Source organism: Heteronotia binoei, chromosome 6, assembly GCF_032191835.1.
Source record: "Heteronotia binoei isolate CCM8104 ecotype False Entrance Well chromosome 6, APGP_CSIRO_Hbin_v1, whole genome shotgun sequence".
NCBI classification, from domain to species: Eukaryota; Metazoa; Chordata; class Lepidosauria; order Squamata; family Gekkonidae; genus Heteronotia; species Heteronotia binoei.
The window spans coordinates 54,486,530-54,508,100 of record NC_083228.1 but is presented as its reverse complement, the minus strand read 5'-3'; positions in this window follow the sequence as shown (position 1 = coordinate 54,508,100).

Below are 21,571 nucleotides of genomic sequence, written 5' to 3'. Positions count from 1 at the left end.
AACTGAATGCATTTTTTGCCTCCGTCTTCTCTGTGGAAGATGAGAAGTGTTTGCCCAATCCAGAACTGCTGATTTCAGGAAGTGTGTAGAAATATCTGAGTCAGATTGAGGTAACGAGAGAGGAGGTCCCACAACTGATAGACAATTTAAAAACTGATATCACCATGGCATGCATCCAAGAATTCTGTATGAACTCAAATGTGAACTTGTGGATCTCCTGACAAAAATATGTAATCTTTCATTAAAATCTGCCTCCATTCCTGAAGACTGGAAGGTAGCTAATGTCACCCCCATCTTTGAAAAGAGTTCCAGAGAAGATCCATGAAATTACAGGCCAGTCAGTCTGACTTCAATACCAGGAAAGTTGGTGGAAACCATTATTGATTTTATAATTTTTATTGAATTTAACTATAAAAAGGAAAAGCATAAGTGGTTTCTGATATCCATAATACATTTTCCCCCAACCCACCCCCCTTAGTCTATACATCCTTTTCTTCTTCCAGCCAGGGGCAAAGGACTTTAAGCTTCCACTGAATGTCCACTCTCCTTTCTTCCTTCGCCCATTTCAGATAGGTCTGCCACTTTTCTTTAATTCTTGATCTCCTTTCTTCCCATGATTTTTCTTGCGACATTGTAGCAGCTATATCTGACTAGACAAAATCAAAGAGGTAGTTATGCCAAGTACTTTCCTTCCATTTACTTTTATCCTTCCATCCTGCCGCTATTACTGCTTTATCCGCTGATATCATTGCTTTTAGTAAATCTTGATTGTTCTTCCCTATTTTTTCATTCCCTAATAAACTCATCTGCATTAGTTCAAAGTTAATTCTCGGCTCTACCTGAAAGAATTTCTTTATCATTCCCACTACCATATCCCATAGTTTCTTAGCCTCCGGACACTCCCACCACATGTGGGAATACCATCCCTTCTCTTTCTTGCAGTGCCAACACTTAGGGCTCAACCCAGGAAACATATTGGCTAAAGTGGCCGGAGTTCTATACCATTTGGTAAAAAATTTCAATTCCATTTCTCTAACCTTATATATCTTAACTTTTTTTAAACCTTCCATTATCTTCTCCCCTGTTCGTTTCGATATTTGGCCTTCTAGACTCCATAAGCGTTGAAGGTAGCTTATTGCTCCTTCGTTGCCTGAATTCATACTCCTGTATAGGATGCCTACTAATCCTTTTTTTGTTTTACCCATTAATTTATAAAACTTTTCCATAGGTTCTTCTTCATTTAAATTACTCTTCTCCACTTCCTTCTTAACTTTAGTATACAATCCTGTAGCCTTAAGCCAGTATTGTATTCCTACGACTTCTTGAAACTCATGTAATGGTTTTAGCTTATCTAGTATTAACAAATCTTCTACCCTTCTAAATCCTTTAGCCTTAAGTAGTTCACTCCACCTATGCTCTTTATCTCCTTCCATCAACATTTCTAATGGCGTCCATCTAGATACCCGATTCAGCCATTTCGGTTGCCATTTCTTCCAGACATTTAGCCCATTTTTCCTTGGTCCCACGTTTAAATTAAGTTCCATTGCCCCCATGTTCGTAAAGATGCCATGTTTTCCTACCCCATTATTAGCTTCATTCTCAAACCTTATCCATTTCTGATTCCCTTCCTTCTCTATTTCTAATAATGCCTTAAGCTGAAATGCTTCATAATAATTGACTATATCTGGGACTCCCCATCCAAGTTCCGATTTATGATTGTATGCCAATTTTTTTGGGAATCTAAGTTTCTTACTACCAGATATCCGTTTCCTTATTTTAGTGTTCCAGTTAGTCATTTTTTGCTTATCTAACTCCAATGGTATCGTTTGAAAAAGATACGATAACCTTGGCATCCAAAACATCGACACACTCTTTATTCTAGTGGTCAGGGTCATCACCTTTTCCCCCCACTGCTTCATATCCCTCTCTATCTTCTCCCAGATTTTATTATAATTTCCCTCCACTATCCTGTTAATATTTTTATAAATTTCTATCCCTAGATATTTAAATTTCTTAACTCCCATCCCCATATTAGTTATCCTATTAATCTCTTTCCTTTCTTCCAAACCAACATTAAAGTACATTATTTCAGACTTTCCCATATTTATTCTTAAACCTGACACGACTTCAAAATCCTCTAAAATAATTTTCGTTTCCCTAATGGCTTCTTTCGGGTTAGATATTGTCATGATTATATCATCTGCAAATAAATTGATTTTTATTTCCTCCTGTCCCATTCTACATCCTTCTATTCTCCCTGAATTCCTGATCCTTTCTGCTAGTTGCTCTATCGCCATTATAAACAGAGATGGGGAAAGTGGACACCCCTGCCTCACGCCTTTCTCAATTGGGATCTGATCCGTATGTTCATTATTTACTCTTACCACTGCTGACCCCTCCCTATAGACCTCTTGAATGGCTTTTAAGAATAGTGGCCCAATCCCACACTTCTTCATTATGGACCATAAGAATTCATGGGACAGCGTATCAAATGCCTTGTATACATCTAATTTAAGTAAAGCAAGTTGCCCAGAATGTCTATGGTATAATACATTAAATATATTCCTTATAGGATGTGCAATACTCCTATTCTTCACAAAACCATATTGATCTTCTTTTATTAAATAAGGTAATATGTTCCTTAACCTGTTTGCTAAAACTTTAGCGAATATTTTGTAGTCCTGGTTAAGTAGACTTATTGGTCTATATGAACCTACTTCCCGAGGATCTTTCTGGGGTTTTAATATTACGGTTATTTCAGCCATTCTCCAAGAGTCGGGAGCTTTCCCTCCCTTCAATATAGCATTAAACACTTGTTGTAATTCGGGGATCAGTGACTCCTTCATCTCCTTATAAAAATCCGCAGTAAAGCCGTCTGGCCCTGGGGATTTACCCACTTTTAAATTGTTCACAACTTCCTCTATTTCTTGAACTGTTATTTCCTTCTCCAAACTCTCTTTATCTATTTCTTTCAGCTCTTCTCCACTTTCTTCAACATGTTCTGTTATATCCCTCCTAGCGTATAACTCTTTGTAGAATTCTTGAAACGCTTGCCTAATTTCTCTTGGGTTCTGCGTAATCTTTCCTTGTCTCTTTATACTTTCCACCTTTTGCTTTTCTTTCCTAGTCTTGAGATAATTAGCCAGTCTCCTAACTTTTATTGAATCTCTTTGAAACTCATTTCTTACCATGGTTTGTTTTTTCCATAATGCCCTCGAATCCATAAAGTCCAATTGTTTCCTAATCTCCTTAATCTTTTTTTTCCTATCAGGGCAGAATCTAATACCTTGACTGCTCTGCAGTGCACCTAATTCCTGGAGTTTCTGTATCTTGTTAGCATACCATTCTTTTTTTATTTCTTTCTCCTTCATCATACAATAACCTCTTAACACTGCCTTTGCTGCATCCCACAAGATATTTGTAGCCACTGTTCCCTTATTTTCTCTAAAATATTGTTTTACTTGATTTTCCATATATTGTCTATTTTCTTTTTTTAATAAGACCATACTGGTTAAATCTCCAGGTCCTTCTAATTTGCTCGTTTTTTGTCACCAGTTCTATATTTAGTGGAGCGTGATCTGAGATCCATATTGGATGGGTTGTTACTTTCCTCAACTCCCAATTATTTGATTTAAGAAATATATAATCTATGCAAGAAGCTGTCTTGTGTCTACTTGATAAATGTGTCGGCTTTGGAACCAAGCCTAAGGCCTCATGCGCTTCTACCAAATTCCTTTTCCACCTAGCCTCCCTCTCCTTGGTCATATCTATGTTAAAGTCTCCTGCTATAATGACTTCTCCCTCTGAGAATTTCTGCACTTTTTGCATTACTTTATTCAAAAATCTCCTCTGTCCTGTATTTGGGGCATATATATTTATCAACGTTATTACTCTGTTTTGAAACCTACCTTTGATGAACAAATATCTCCCTTCCCTATCACTAATGAGATCTAGTATCCTAATATCAATCCTTGTGTGTACTAATATTGCTACTCCTCTCGTCTTAGTTCTACTTCTTGCTTCAGCCAATACTTTCCACCCTGGGTGTTTAATCAACGGTTTAATGTCCTCCTTTGCCTTATGTGTTTCCTGTAAATACACTATATCTATATTTTGTTGTTTTGCCATTCTTGTTAATCTATATCTTTTCAGGTCTGAACTTAGTCCATTGACATTCAGTGAGAGCACTTTCAAAGTTTTAACCATAGTCACTCACCTCCCCTCCCTTCCCTGGCTGGATAACAAGGTCTATTATGCTTCTCCCCTTTCTCCCTTCCCCCCTCCCACCCTCTTTCCCCCCACTCTTCCCATCAACCTCCCTCCCCTCTTCTGGTATAGGGCTCGCGTTGGGGTTGATCTCTTCACCCTCCCTATACCTTTAGGTGGGCGCACCTCCCCCCCCTCCTGGATCGTTTTTGTTTGTTTGTTTCCTTCCTTCGCTTAAGACCATAATATCCCCTCCCTTTTATTTGTGGGGTACTTCCCCTTTTTTTAGAAGTTCCTCCTTTTCCTTGGACGTCTTATAGTCTCGTCCTCTGTCGTTTCTCCTGATGTGTAGAGGGCCCCTCCTCTGGTTCGTCGACATTAAGCTCTTCCTCTGGTTGAGTTCCTGTTTCTCCTGGGTCCAGACCCATCTTCTCCAAGAATTTCCTTGCTTCAGCTGGGTTCCTTGCTGTGAGTCTTTTGCCTTCTTTGTAGATTACAATAGTGGCTGGGTAAGCCCATGTAAACAATATCTTGTTCTGAAAGAGTTTATCTGCAAATGGCTTCATTTGTCTTTTTTCTTCCAGTGTCTCACTGCAAAAGTCTTGTCTCACATATAACCCTTTTCAAAGCCAAAAAGACTTGCTGCTGCACTTTTTCTCTTGTAAATTTAACTATGACTGGTCTAGGATCTCCGCCTGATCTTCTAGATCTAAGCCTATGAACTCTCTCTACCTGGTCAGCATTAATCATAACACCTGTTTGCTGTTCTGAAAGCCAATTTATTATCCCATCTTCCAAGTGTCGTGAGTCAATGTCTTCTGAAATTCCATGAACAATAAGGTTTGCCCTTCTTGCTCTGTCGGAGAGGCTCTTAATCTGCTCCTTTAAATGAACTATTTCCTTTCTGTTTGTTGAAGCTGCCTTATCTGCTTTGTTGGCCAGCTGCCTAATATCTTGCAGTTCCTTGTTTATCTGGCTAACTTCATTTTTAATTTCAGCAACAGTCTCCTCTATGTTGTTCTGAGAATGCATCATTAAAGCTTGAAACTGTGCTATCTGTTCGGAAAGCTGTTTCACTGTAGTGGCAGCCATTTTAACGGTGCTAATCACTGCCTCCGCTTCTTATCTGTTTTGCCAAAATACTCCCTTTTTCTCAGTGCTAGCTCTCTTCTGAGCACGCCTTTCACTTCTTTGACTCTCTAGCTTCACTGCCAAATATTATGACCCCAAAAACTTCAATATTTACTTATCTTACGGTCCTAATCTCTTTTCTTATCCGGAGAGGGGCGAGCCGAGGCTACTTCTCTTCAGAGCGTGCGCATTCCACCTCCCAAAAATTAATCCAAGTTAACTATTTATTTATATAAAATTCTTTTCAAAACTTTTCAATCCTTTAACTCTTATATCCATATTGCTCTAGGAGGAACAATTTAATATGTCCCAAAAATCTCACTTGGCCTTTTAAAATTGCATGTCAGTTTTTGTTGAGAGTCCCATATCCAATTACCCACAGAGAGAGAAATAATTCAAAGACCCTTCTTACTGAAAGAGTGGAAACTATTATTAAAGAGAGAATTAGGCACATTGATGAACAAAAGCTATTGAGGAAGACTCAACATGGGTTCTGTAAGGGAAGATCTTGTCTCACTAACCTGTTAGCATTTTTTGAGGGGGTGAACAAACATGTGGACAAAGGGGACCCAATAGATGTTGTTTACTTTGACTTCCAGAAAGCTTTTAATAAAGTTCCTCATCAAAGGTTCCTAAGTAAGCTCAATAGTCATAGGGTAAAAGGACAGGTCCTCTCATGGATCAAAAACTAATTAATAGAAAACAGAGATTGAGTATAAATGGGCAATTTTTGCAGTGGAGGGTGGTAAGCAGTGGGGTACTGCAGGGCTCAGCACTAGGTCTGATGCTTTTTAATCTGTTCATTAATTATTTGGAGTTGTGAGTAAGCAGTGAAGTGGCTAAGTTTACGGATGACACTAAATTCTTCAGGGTGGTAAGAACCAGAGAGGATTGTAAGGCACTCTAAAGGGATCTGTTAAGGTTGGGTGAGTGGGTGTCAACATGGCAAATGAGGTTCAATGAGGCCAAGTGCAAAGTAATGCACATTGGGGCAAAAAATTCTAACTGTAAATACAAGTTGATGGGGTGTAAACTGGTGAAGACTGACCAAGGGAGAGATTTTCGTGTTGTGGTAGATAATTCACTGAAAATCTTGAGACAGCGTGTGACTGCAATAAAAAAGGCCAAAGCTATGATGGGAATTAGGCAATAACAAATCAGGCAATATCATAATGTTCCTGTATAAATTTGGAGTACTGTATACAATTCTGGTCACTGCACCTCCAAAAAGATATTATAGCATTGAAAAAAGTGCAGAAGAGGGCGACTAGAATGATTAAAGGGTTGGAACACTTCCCCTACGAAGAAAGGTTAAAACACTTGGGGCTCTTTAGCTTGGAGAAATGTCGACTGAGGGGTGACATGATAGAGTTTACAAGATTATGCATTGGATAGAGAAGGTAGAGAAAGAAGTACTTTTCTCCCTTTCTCACAATAAAAGAACTCATGGGCATTCAATGAAATTGTTGAGCAGTCAGGTTAGAACGGATAAAAGGAAGTATTTCTTCACCCAAAGAGTGATTAACACATGGAATTCATTGCCACAGGAGGTGGTGGCAGCTACAAGGATAGATAGCTTCAAGAGGGGATTGGATAAACATATGGAGCAGAGGTCCATCAGTGGAACTCTGGGGCAGTGATGCTCTGTATTCTTGGTGCTTGGGGGGGGGGGTAGTGGGAGGGCTTCTAGTGTCCTGGCCCCACTGATGGACCTCCTGATGGCACCAGGTTTTTTGGTTACTATGTGACACAGAGTGTTGGACTGGATGGGCCACTGGCCTGATCCAACATGGCTTCTCTTATATTGCAATGTTCTCTTACACAAAAACTTACATCAGGCATAAAACTTCAGAGGTCTTAGCATGAAAATGAAAGAGCAAAAGTACTTAAAATGTCCAAATACTAATAGTAGGAAATATTTTAAAAATATGAAGTATGCCACATTGGCTAGTATTGGTAATCAACACACTTCCTATTTTTAAGATGACATATACTTTCTAGAAGACTGCTGATAATATAATCCTATAAAATATTATCGTTCATTTACAGACGCATCACATCCAACACCAGGTAATGAGATCACCATTTCTATTTTTGCTTTTTCATGGATGGACTATATTTTGAGGAGAGAAATATGGATCAAAAGTATAAAATCTATTGATTGGTTGATGACATTAATATTGTTTTCTTCTAACAGAAAGTGTTGGTGTTCCAGATGATGAAACAGGTGAGATATTAGTCCACTGTATTACCTCATTTTAGATTGGCTGGCAGGGGACCAAGGTGGGCTCTGAAAGACACACAGTTCTACTATTTCACAGTTAGATGATGCAGGAGGTGATCGCCTAGCCTCAAGAGGACTGTGACCTCAAGATCCATAGATGTTTTTATTCAACACAAAAATATGACTGAAAGTATTGGTCTCTGCTACTGTGTGAAATAAGCGAGTGCTTTATCTCACTGTTTGGGTAGCATTATATTACATAGTACAAATAAACCATTGAAGCTACCTTATACTAAATCAGACCCTAGTTCCATCCCAGTCAGTACAGTCTACTGAGACAGGTAGAGAGTCTGTAGGGTTTCACGTAGAGATATCTCAGATGACGTCTTGCCAGATCCCTTCACTGGAGGTTCCAGGAACTGAACCTGGGATCCCTACTTTCCAAGCAGATGCCCTACAGCTGAGCCACAGCCTTCCACCACAGTAGATCCTTGGTCTCTTCAAGAAGTATCTACTATATACTTTCATTAGAGTACCTTTGCGTGGCATAAGCAAATGAGAATTACAGGATTCTATTTCTTCAATCTTATTCCTCCTACTCTAACTTCCATTTGCTTTGACACTGAGAAGTGTGCCTGTACACAGGCATGAGGTCTTAGTATGAAAATGAAAGTGCAGAAGTACTTAAAATGCATAAACAATATTAATACAAAATATTCTTAAAATATGAAATCTGTGGATTACTAGAAAATATGACATAAACTTGCTAGAAGACAGCAGATTATGTAATCATATAAAATCATATTGTTCATTTGTAGATACATCTTATCATTCATCACAAGTGAATGAGAATACCATCTCTATCTTCCTCACATAGATGAACTACTTTCTGAGGACATAAATTGGGAACAATAGTATAAAGAATATTGAGCTCTTTTTTTGAGAAAGTGACTACCTTGCTGAATCAGGGGAATGCTGTAGACATTGTTTATCTTGATTTCAGTAAGGCTTTTGATAAGGTTCCACATACTATCCTTGTTGACAAGTTGGTAAAATGTGGTTTAGATCCTGTTACCATTAGGTGGATCTGTAACTGGTTACACATTGCACCCAAAGAGTGCTTGTGAATGGTTCCTCATCCTCTTGGAGAGGAGTGACAAGTGCCTCAAGGATCTGTCCTGGGACCTGTTTTGTTCAACATCTTTATAAATGATTTGGATGAAGGAATAGAGGGAATGCTTATTAAATCTGCAGATGATACTAAATACTAAGAAAGCCAGTTTGGTGTAGTGGAGACAGTCAGTTTGGTGTAGTGATTAAGTGCGCGGACTCTTATCTGGGAGAACCAGGTTTGATTCCCCACTACTCCACTTGCATCTGCTGGAATGGTCTTGGGTCAGCCATAGCTCTGGCAGAGGTTGTCCTTGAAAGGGCAACTGCTGTGAGAGCCCTATCAGCCCCACCCACCTCACAGGATATCTGTTGTGGGGGAGGAGGATAAAGGAGATTGTGAGCTGCTCTGAGACTCTAAGATTTGGAGTGGAGGGCGGGATATAAATCCAATATCTTCTTCTTCTAAATTGGGAGGGGTTGCAAATACAGTAGAAAAAAGAAACAAGATACAGGATGACCCTGATAGGCTGGAAAAATGGTCTAAAACCAATAAAATGAATTTTAAAAGGATAAATGTAAAGTTCTGCACTTAGGTAGAAAAAATTCAATGCATTGTTATAGGATGGGGGAGATTTGTCTTAGCAGTAGTATGTGCGAAAAGGATCTAGGGGTCTTAGTGGATCATACGCTGAACATGAGTCAACAGTGTGATGTTGCAGCTAAAAAGGCAAATGCAATTTAGGGCTGTATCAACAGAAGTATAGTGGAGGAGGGGTGGGGGGGTGGGCTCCCTCTGGGTATCCTACCCCCCCAGGGAAAGTGTATGCGCAATACATAGCCTCTCCTCTCCCGGTGTAGTGAATGCCGCGTGGTCACTGTCTGGCTATGCCTGGCAGATGGTCACTGCAATGGCCTCTCCTGCATTACTGCATCCGTAGCAACACCTTCTCGCTGGTCCCCCCCCCCCCCGTTTTTCACAGAGTTTGCTACGTCATGGTGCGACCGAATTGTCCGACGGTATAACCGGATGGGCAGGCTGGGCCCACCAACCTTGCCAGCCTAAGAGAAGGAAAACTCTAACATCAAACCCGGGCAGATAGAGCTTGTTAATGTAACACCTACCACCTGGAGGACTCGCTGCCGGCGTCCCGGCTTACTGGGCCATGGCAGATGACCCCCAGGTGAAAGGGTGTAGCCAGTACCGTGCACACTGGGCTTCACCTAAAAAATTCCTCTGCGCAGGCCTGAAGGGCATATCCACATACACAACCCACAACGCATCAAGTCCTGCAGCGATGGGCAAGGGGCGAAACGGCAGGTGGAAGGTGCCACTGGAAGCTGCAGTCCCGATCCTGCATGTAGGCGGTTCAGGGTATTGGTCGCCTGATGCTAACCCGGAGACGAAAGCATTTTTCGGCAGCACCCTGAATGACCAAGCAGCCTTATCTAGGGACAGCACTGCTTGCTCCACACGGAGAGGGGCCTAGAAAAGGTGGCCTAAACAAAGCTCGTCTCCTCCACCCCAGTTGGCTAGCTGCGGTCAACGGGCATCCTTACTTGCGGTCAAAAAATAACAACAAAGAAAAGGCATGCACCTGCCTCACAAAGTGTGCAAAGACTAAAGCTTGCGTGTTGGAACATCAGAACCATGCTTGACACAGTAGACAGTGGTCGCCCTGAACGACGCTCTGCTCTAGTTGCCCACGAACTTCTCAGGTGGAATATCGACATAGCAGCTCTCAGTGAGGTCCGTTTCCCTGAGGAAGGTAGTCTTCAAGAACACGGTGCTGGCTATACCCTCTACTGGTCAGGTAAGTCAAAGGCTGAGAGCCGCCTTTCTGGCGTTGGCTTCATGGTCAGGAACTCCATTGCCTCCAAACTCGAAAACCTGCCAACAGGTCACTCAGATCGCATCATGTCTATGCGCCTCCCACTTCAAAACAAGCAGCATGCAACACTCTTCAGTGTGTATGCCCCAACCCTTCAAGCAGATCCTGCAGAAAAGAACAAGTTCTATGCTGATCTACACATCCTCTTACGGAAGACCCCTACAGAGGACAAGGTGATCATCCTTGGCGACTTCAATGCCAGAGTAGGTAAAGACTCGGAAGCCTGGAAAGGAGTACTTGGCAAACACGGCATTGGCAACTGCAATGACAACGGGCGCCTCCTGCTAGAATTCTGCATGGAGCACCAGCTCACCATCACCAACACTATCTTCCAGCAGAAGAACAGTCTGAAGACAACCTGGATGCACCCACGGTCCAAGCACTGGCACCTTATCGACTACATTCTGGTGCGCCAGACAGACCTTCGAGATGTCTTACACGCCCGAGTAATGCCCAGTGCAGAATGTCATACGGATCATCGTCTTGTATGCTGCAATCTCCGTCTTCACTTTAAACCCACACCCAGGAGAGGAGGTATCCCTCGGAGGAAGTTTCAGGTTGGCAGTCTCCAGTCAGCCGAAGTTAAAGCTGCCTTCCAGGCAAAACTCCAGTCAAGAATTGAGGACCCCAGTTGCCCCAAGGACCCTTCTCCAGAAGCACTCTGGGAACACCTAAAAACTACCGTCCTGCAGATCTCTGAAGAAGTCCTCGGGTTCTCCACAAGGAAGAACAAGGACTGGTTTGATGAGAACAATCAAGAGATCCAAGATTTACTGGCAAAAAAGAGATCTGCCTACCAAGCACATCTTGCTCAGCCCTCCTGTCCTGGGAAAAAAGCAACCTTTCACGCTGTATGTAGCAACCTCCAGTGCAAGCTTCGAGACATTCAGAACGAGTGGTGGACCAAGCTTGCTGAGAGAACCCAGCTGTGTGCAGACACTGGTGATTTAAGAGGGTTCTACGAAGCCCTGAAGGCAGTATATGGTCCATCATATCAGACTCAGAGTCCCTTGCGTAGTGCAGACGGCCAAGTGCTCCTCACAGACAAGGCATCCATATTGAACCGGTGGTCGGAGTATTTTCAGGTTCTCTTCAGTGCCAACCGCGTAGTTCAAGATTCAGCAATTCACCTCACCCCACTTCAACCAGTGAAAACAGAGTTGGATGAGAACCCCACTCTAGAAGAGACTGTTAAAGCCATCAAGCAACTGAAAAGTGGCAAGGCAGCAGGAGTTGATGGAATTCCACCAGAGATCTGGAAGCATGGGGGCACAGTACTACATAGCTCACTTCACAAAGTACTTGTCACCTGCTGGGAACAAGGCAAATTACCACAGGACTTTCGCGATGCAATCATCATCACCCTATACAAGAACAAAGGGAGAAAGTCAGACTGCTCCAACTACCGGGGGATAACCCTGCTCTCCATCGCAGGCAAAATCCTTGCCAGAATACTCCTGAACAGACTGGTGCCCACCATTGCAGAAGAACTCCTCCCAGAGAGCCAGTGTGGCTTCAGAGCTAACAGGAGCACCACCGACATGGTATTTGTTCTCAGGCAGCTCCAAGAGAAATGCAGGGAACAGAACAATGCTCTGTATGTGACTTTTGTCGACCTTACCAAAGCTTTCGATACCGTTAGCAGGAAAGGCCTGTGGCAAATCTTGGAACTTTTAGGATGTCCCCCAAGGTTCCTCAGCATGATCATCCAGCTACACGAAGACCAGCGAGGCCAAGTCAGACACTGCAATGACCTCTCGGAGACCTTCCCAATAGGCACAGGTGTAAAGCAAGGCTGCGTTCTCGCGCCAACTCTCTTTACGATCTTCTTTAGCATGATGCTTCAAAGAGCCGCAGTAGATCTAGATGATGACAATGGTGTCTACATCCACTATCGCACTGATGGCAGCCTGTTCAACCTGAGGCGACTAAAGGCCCACTCCAAGACAATGGAAAAACTCATCCGAGAGCTACTGTTTGCTGATGATGCTGCACTCGTCTCCCACTCGGTATCAGCTCTGCAGCATATGACGTCCTGCTTTGCAGAGGCTGCCAAGCTATTTGGCCTAGAAGTTAGTCTGAAGAAGACAGAAGTTCTCCACCAGCCTGCACCCCAGGAAGATTATCACCCTCCCTGCATCACTGTGGGTGAATCAGTTCTGAAGACAGTCCAGCAGTTCAGCTACCTGGGGTGCATCATCTCCTCAGATGCTAAGATCGACAAGGAGATTGACAACAGGCTGGCAAAGGCAAACCGTGCCTTTGGCCGACTGCACAAAAGATTGTGGAGCAACAAGCATCTGAAAAAAGGCACAAAGATCAATGTTTACAAAGCGGTTGTGATGACAACCCTCATCTACGGCTCCGAATCATGGGTTTTATACCGTCATCACCTGCGACTCCTTGAGCGCTTTCATCAGCGCTGCCTTCGCACCATCCTCAACATCCACTGGAGTGACTTTGTGACCAACACTGAAGTTCTCAAGCGGGCGGAGGTTACCAGCATCGAGGCACTGCTGTTGAAGACGCAGCTGCTCTGGGCAGGGCATATTTCTAGGATGGAAAACCACCGCCTTCCCAAGATTGCCCTGTATGGCGAACTCTCCACCGGCCATCGAAATAGAGGGGCACCAAAGAAGAGGTACAAGGACTCCTTGAAGAAATCCCTTGGCACCTGTCACATCAACCATCACCAGTGGTCTGACCTAGCCTCAGATCGCAAAGCATGGAGGCACACCATCCACCAGGCTGTCTCTTCCTTTGAGAACGCACGCATAGCTGGTCTTGAGGACAAAAGGAGATTGAGGAAGAATCGCACTGCTACAGCACCAACCCTAAATCAGACTTTTCCCTGCAGCCACTGTGGCCGGACCTGCCTGTCCCGCATTGGTCTTGTCAGCCACTAGGGAGCCTGCAGCAGACGTGGACTATTGCACCCTTCTTAAATCTTCGTTCGCGAAGCCAAGCCGAGAGTGTCCAGATCACGTGAAGTGATGGTATCGCTTTACTCTGCTCTGATAAGACCTCACCTGAAGTATTGTGTTCAGTTTTGGGCACTGTATTTGAAGAAGGATATAGACAAGCTGGAACGGGTCCAGAGGAGGGTGATGAAGATGGTGAGAGGTCTGGAGACTAAGTCCAATGAAGAAAGGAAGAAGAAACTGGGTATGTTTAGCCTGGAGGAGAGGCAGCTGAGAGGTGATATGATCACCATCTTCAAGTACTTTCTCACAATACAAGAACTTGTGGGCATTCGATGAAATTGCTGAGCAGACAGGTTAAAACGGATAAAAGGAAGTACTTTTTCACCCAAAGGGTGATTAACATGTGGACTTCACTGCCACAGGAGGTGGTGGCGGCCACAAGTATAGCCACCTTCAAGAGGGGTTTAGATAAAAATATGGAGCACAGGTCCATCAGTGGCTATTAGCCACAGTGTGTGTGTATGTATAAAAAATTTTTGCCACTGTGTGACACAGAGTGTTGGACTGGATGGGCCGTTGGCCTGATCCAACATGGCTTCTCTTATGTTCTTATGTTCTTTATGTTCTTACTTGAGGGGTATCAAATAGAGGATGGTGCGGAATTGTTTTCTATGGCCCCAGAAGGTAGAACCAGAACCAATGGGTTGAAATTAAATCAAAAGAGTTTCCAGCTCAACATTAGGAAGAACTTCCTGACTGTTAGAGTTGTTCCTCAGTGGAACAGGCTTCCTCGGGAGGTGGTGGGTTCTCCTTCCTTGGAGGTCTTTAAACAGAGGCTAGATGGCCATCTGATAGCAATGAAGATCCTGTGAATTTAGGGGGAGGTATTTGTGAGTTTCCTGCATTGTGCAGGGGGTTGGACTAGATGACCATGGAGGTCCCTTCCAACTCAATGATTCTGTGATTTTATGATTGTTAGATGAGATTGTTACATTTGTTTTTCTTCTAACAGAAAGTGCTGGTGGTCCAGATGATGAGCCAGGTAAGATTACAAAATATTTTTAAAAATATGAATACTAGACAATATGACATTCTTAGTAGAAGTCTCCTGATTGTGAAATCCTATAGTATCTTATTGTTCATTTACAGATACATCATATCCTTCATCAGGAGGTAATGAAAATACCATTTCTATTTTTATTTTTACATTGATTGACCACATTTCTAGGACAGAAATCAGGAACAATAGCGTAATATATCTGTGTATTAATTGTTAGATGAGACTAGCATTTTTTTTCTTCTAACAGAAAGTGGTAGTGGTTCAGATGATGAAACAGGTGAGACAATAAGTCTTGTGTTATCTAATGTTTAGTTTATCAGGCTGGAGACCAAACTGGCATCTGAAGGACACAAAGTTCTACTATTTCACAATTAGATGTTCAATATATTTATTTATTTATTACTTGAATTTATATCCCACAATTCCCTGCAAGCAGGACTTAGAGCGGCTTCTCAGTTAGATGATGTAGGACAGGGGTGGCCAACGGTAGCTCTCCAGATGCCAACAGTAGCTCTCCAGTATGGCCGATGGTTGGGGCTGATGGAAGTTGTAGGCAAAAAACATCTGGAGAGCTACTGTTGGCCAACCCTGATGTAAGAGATGTTCTTCTAGCCTTCAAAGACTGTGAGCTCAAGATCCATTGATGTTTTCATTCACCACAAAATTTGACTAAAATTGTTGGTCTGTGCTATATATGAAATAAGCAACTGGTTTATCTCACCAGCTCGGTAGCATTAGATTACACTGTACACATAAATGCTTGCATCTGCCTTATACTAAATCAGACCCATTGTGCATCAAAGTCAGTACATTCTACTCAGACAGGCAGAGTGTCTCCAGGGTCTGTGGCAGAGGTATCTCATATCACCTGCTTCATCATCCTTTAACTTGAGTTCCCAAAAAGTGAATCTGAGACAGTCTGCATGCTGAACAGCTGTTTCCTCACTGAGCTACAACCCTCCCCAGGCTGATTTTGTATATCTTGTATATTCTTTAATTTTAATGCAAATTGGAGCTGCTGTCTATTTGTGACTAAGGAGTATAGGGATGGATCAATGCCACACTTGCTAGTATTTTATGGGAACTACTACTGAGTAGGGGTGTGCAAAAGAAAAATAAATGGAAAAATTCGGATTCGGAGGTATTTGGGGCTAAAAAATACAGGAGGCTGTCTATCTCCTAATAGCAGATTCGGGAGCTGAATTTGATTTGGGAGATATATGGCTATTCCTGAATATATGGCCCCATTATACCCTATGGGCCATTGAAATCAATGGCAAAAGATGTGAAAATAGCAAGATGGACTCAGTAGTAGGGGTGTGCATTCTGTTCGGCCGAAATGAATACACCCCCCAAAAACTGCTGATTTAGCTGTATTAAAGCAGTATAGAGCCGAATCAGATTCTCTGATCTGATTCGGGAGCCGAATACTGCAGTCGCAAATTGCCGCCGAAATTGGCAGCCATTTGGCCCAATTATACCCTATGGGCCATTGAAATCAATGGCAAAATAGAGTATAATGAAGTGCAGCTGGGGGGCAGGGGGTTTGACGTAGAGGCTCCAAATTTTCAGGGAAGCTTCAGGATACCTTCTCCTACAGAACCCCCAAGTTTCAAAAAGAGGGGTCCAATTCTGTGGGCACCCAAAGAGGATGCCCCTATCTCTCCATTATTTCCGATAGGCCATTGAAGTCAATGGCAAAATAGGGTATAATGAAGTGCGGCTGGGAGACAAGGGGTTTGAGGTAGAGGCCCCAAATTTGAAAGGCAGCTACAAGGGGCTCTCCCCCATATAACCCCCAAGTTTCAAAAAGGTTTTAAAAGGTATCTTGGGAACCTGTCATTGCACCATACTTATCCTACATCTTGGTTCTGAACAACTTAGTTATTAATTATTATGTCTACTAAGATAGGAAGCTGATATCTCTGTTATGTGCTGGGGGTTCCATTGTGTTGACTGTTTTTTGTTTTTTTTATGACCGGTCTCTCAGCTTTGTTGTGATAGAAAAGGAATGCCTCTCTCTTTGGGAATGTGCCATTTCAGAATCAAGATGTAGGTTAATTATGGTGCAATGACAGGTTCCCAAGATATTTGCTTTTAAAAGAAGAGCAGAGGTGATATTTGCATGCCACTTGGCATTTCAGTCAAGGTTTCCCTTGAGCAGCCTTATTTTTTATCAGCTTCTTTTAGAACCCAAGTGCCCCAGTTTCAGTGACAAACAAGTGGAGTGTTGAGGGATTCCACACAGGTATTTCTTCTGCAGGGCTGTAGTTCAGTGGGCAGTTGCTTGACATGCAGGAAGTTCATGTCCCATCTCTGCTGCATGGCAGTAGTGCATTAAATACACTGGTTCTTCAGCCTTCACTCAGTCGAAGTTAGAGCTGCCTTCCAGGCAAAACTCCAGACAAGAATTGAGGGCCCCAGTTGCCCCACAGATCCTTCTCCAGAAGCACTCTGGGAACACCTAAAAACAACCATCCTGTTGACCTCTGAAGAAGTCTTCAGGTTCTCCACAAGGAAGAACAAGGACTGGTTTGACGAGAACAATCAAGAGATCCAAGAATTACTGGCGAAAAAGAGATCTGCCTACCAAGCACATCTTGCTCAGCCCTCCTGTCCCGGGAAAAAAGCAACCTTTCGCGCTGTATGTAGCAACCTCCAGCGCAAGCTTCGAGACATTCAGAACGAGTGGTGGACCAAGCTTGCAGAGAGAACCCAGCTGTGTGCAGATACTGATGATTTAAGAGAATTCTACGAAGCCCTGAAGGCAGTATATGGTCCATCATATCAGGCTCAGAGTCCCTTGCATAGTGCAGACGGCCAAGTGCTCCTCACAGACAAGGCATCCATAGTGAACCGGTGGTCGGAGTATTTTCAGGTGCCAATCGCATAGTTCAAGATTCAGCAATCCACCTCACCCCACTTCAACCAGTGAAAACAGAGTTGGATGAGATCCCCACCCTAGAAGAGACTGTTAAAGCCATCAAGCAACTGAAAAGTGGCAAGGCAGCGGGAGTTGATGGAATCTCACCAGAGATCTGGAAGCATGGAGGCATAGTACTGCATAGCACACTTCACAAAGTACTTGTCACCTGCTGGGAACAAGGCAAACTACCACAGGACTTTCGCGATGCAATCATCATTACTCTACATAAGAACAAAGGGGAAAAGTCAGATTGCTCCAACTACTGGGGGATAACCCTGCTCTCCATCGCAGGCAAAATCCTTGCTAGAATACTCCTGAACAGACTGGTGCCCACCATTGCAGAAGAACTCCTCCCAGAGAGCCAGTGTGGCTTTAGAGCTAACAGGAGCACCACCGACATGGTATTTGTTCTCAGGCAGCTCCAAGAGAAATGCAGGGAACAGAACAAGGGTCTATATGTGACTTTTGTCGACCTTACCTAAGCTTTTGATACCATTAGCAGGAACGGCCTGTGGCAAATCTTGGAACGTTTAGGATGTCCCCCAAGCTGGTCATCCAGCTACATGAAGACCAGCGAGGCCAAGTTAGACACTGCAACGATCTCTCGGAGCCCTTCCCAATAGGCACAGGTGAAAAGCAAGGCTGTGTTCTCGCGCCAACTCTCTTTACAATCTTCTTTAGCATGATGCTTCAAAGAGCCACAGTAGATTTAGATGATGACGATGGCGTCTACATCCACTATCGCACCGATGGCAGCCTGTTCAACCTGAGGCGACTAAAGGCCCACTCCAAGACAATGGAAAAACTTATCCGAGAGTTACTGTTTGCTGATGATGCTGCACTTGTCTCCCACTCGGTATCAGCTCTGCAGCATATGACGTCCTGCTTTGCAGAGGCTGCCAAGCTATTTGGCCTAGAAGTTAGTCTGAAGAAGACAGAAGTTCTCCACCAGCCTGCACCCCAGGAAGATTATCACCCACCTTGCATCACTGTGGGTGAATCAGTTTTGAAGACAGTCCAGCAGTTCAGCTACCTGGGGTGCATCATCTCCTCAGACGCCAAGATCGACAAGGAGATTGACAATAGACTGGCAAAGGCAAACTGTGCATTTGGCCGACTGCATAAAAGAGTGTGGAGCAACAAGCATCTGAAAAAGGGCACAAAGATCAATGTTTACAAAGCGGTTGTGATGACAACCCTCATCTACGGCTCCGAATCGTGGGTATTATGCTGTCATCATCTGTGACTCCTTGAGCGCTTTCATCAGCGCTGCCTTCGCACCATCCTCAACATCCATTGGAGTGACTTTGTGACCAACACTGAAGTCCTCAAGCGGGCGGAGGTTACAAGCATCGAGGCATTGTTGTTGAAGACGCAGCTGCGCTGGGCAGGGCATATCTCCAGGATGGAAAACCACCACCTTCCCAAGATTGCCCTGTATGGCAAACTTTCCACCGGCCATCGAAATAGAGGGGCACCAAAGAAGAGGTTCAAGGACTCCTTGAAGAAATCCCTTGGTACCTGTTGCATTAACCATCACCAGTGGTCTGACCTAGCCTCAGATCGCAAAGCATGGAGGCACACCATCCACCAGGCTGTCTCTTCCTTTGAGAACGCACGCATAGCTGGTCTTGAGGACAAAAGGAGATTGAGGAAGAATCGTACTGCTACAGCACCAACCCCAAATCAGACTTTTCCCTGCAGCCACTGTGGCCGGACCTGCCTGTCCCGCATTGGTCTTGTCAGCCACCAGCGAGCCTGCAGCAGACGTGGACTACTGCACCTTTCTTAAATCTTCGTCTGCGAAGTCAAGCCGAGAGAGAGAGACACTGGTTCTGTGCAGCAGTCCTTGCAGAGAGCCTGCACCCCAATTTTTGAATGAGAAAGATTCTCTAGTTTGATCTTATGTACTGTTTGTGCCAATGGCAGTAGCATGGTGGCACTGGTTCTGCTCAGGGACATGGCACTGCCTGTGGGGGAGAGGCCCCTGCAGCTGCTCTGCCAATTTGTGGGCTCTCCTTCAAACCCCCTGCTCCCCAGAATCAGTTTTCCCACTGTTAATACAGTGGAAAAACTGACTGATTGCTTTTTCCCCAGCATTGGGAGAAATGGGCATTTTGGTGCCCCTAGAATGGGAACTCCTGGTCCAATCTTTTTGAAACTTGGGGATTATATGGGGGAGAGACCTTTGCAGCTGCCCTGCACATTTGGGGCCTCTACCTCAAACTCTCTGCCTCCCAGCTGCACTTCATTATACCCTATTTTGCCATTCACTTCAATGGCTCATCGGGAATAATGAAGAGATAGGGGCACCCTTTTTGGGTGCCCACAGAATTGGACCCCTTGGTCCAATCTTTTTGAAACTTGGGGGTTCTGTAGGAGAGAGTCTCCTGAAGCTTCCCTGAAAATTTTGTTTTGGCCGAACTGAATGCACACCCCTACTACTGAGACCATCTTGCTATTATCACATCTTTTGTTTGCTTAGTTGGTTTTTCTGTGTAGCAATCTCTATCAAACTTCCCTGTCATTAAGAGTTCGTAAAGGCTGATGCCCTCCTCTCTGCAGTTAGTTCCTCAGTACCTATTTGTCATTTTTTTTTTTTCCTGGCAGCAGGTTGGTCACCGTAGGAATTCAAGGTTTAAGGCTAAACAGTTGACCAAGATTTTCTATGGGGTGGCCTTTTGGATCACCAGATTTGAAAGCTCTTTTGATCAACTATTCTATGGATCTTGGATCAGTAGAATTCCATGTTTGGAAGCTGGCTTTCTATCTTGCACCTTTACTTAAAGGTTTTGTTTTCTAAGGAAACTGCTATTTTTTCTTTCTTTTTAATATCCTGATTGCTATGTTTCACGATAGAAATCAAATCTTGAATCTAGACCCATTTTTTATTTCTTTTTAATATCCTGATTGCTATGTTTCACGATAGAAATCAAATTTTGAATCTAGACCCCACACTTTGTTCCTGTCTCCTGCTTTTTCTATTATCTATTGGCCTTCATGCCACAAGGCTATCTCTTGATAGAGCATTGGATGTCTGTGATAATCACTTGGCACTTGCTGGGACTGATAGAAAGTTACTTTCTTGTCTAGTGCTTTATTCTGCACTTCCCTCTTAAGGCCTTGAGCAGCTAGGACCAACATACCTACAGGACCACCTCTCCCCATATATGCCCCATTGAGCCTTGCACTCATCAGAGCACAACTTACTGATGTTCCCTGGCCAAAAGACATCCACCTTGCCTCAATCATGGCCAGAGCATTCTCTGTCCTGGCCCAAACCTGGTGGAATACCCCCCCTCCAACTAAAGATTAGGGCCATATGGGACCTCTTATAGTTCTGCTGGGCCTACAGGGAGCTCTTCTGCCAGGCCTTTGGATGAGACAGCAGAGTGCCATCTGGCCCTATCTGTTACCACCTTTTGTCATCTTCTATATGGTCTTCTTACGATAGCTGAGATTAGAGCATTTGCTATCTTATCTGTTAACTGAATATTACTAGGACAACATGAATAGTCTAAATCAGGGTTTCCCAAACTTTTCCCTCCCATGGCCTGGTTATTTTTACACTTCTCCTTCGTGGCCCACTAAAATTTGGGGGCGGAGCCAGGAGTCTTTGGGGGTGGAGCCAGGAGCCAGGAAATGATGTACAAACATGCTTAAAACTCTTGCAATATTTTGTTTAGGAAAGGTAGGAGAAAAGTGGGATTTTGCAATGCAATTTTAAAAATAAAACAAAGAAAAAGCACAAGGATCATACAGCAGAAAACTAAAAATATAAAATGCTCTCAGCCTGGGAAAACATGAAATGACAGGAAGGAAGGAAGAAGAGAGAGAGAGACAGGGGAAAAGAATGACACAGAGAGAGAGAAAGACAGCCAGAAAGACAGCCAGAAAGAAAGAAAGACAGCAAGAAAGACAGCAAGAAAGAAAGACAGCAAGAAAGAAAGACAGAAAGAAAGACAGAAAGAAAGACAGAAAGACAGAAAGAAAGACAGAAAGAAAGACAGAAAGAAAGACAGAAAGACAGAAAGAAAGACAGAAAGAAAGAAAGAAAGAAAGAAAGAAAGAAAGAAAGAAAGAAAGAAAGAAAGAAAG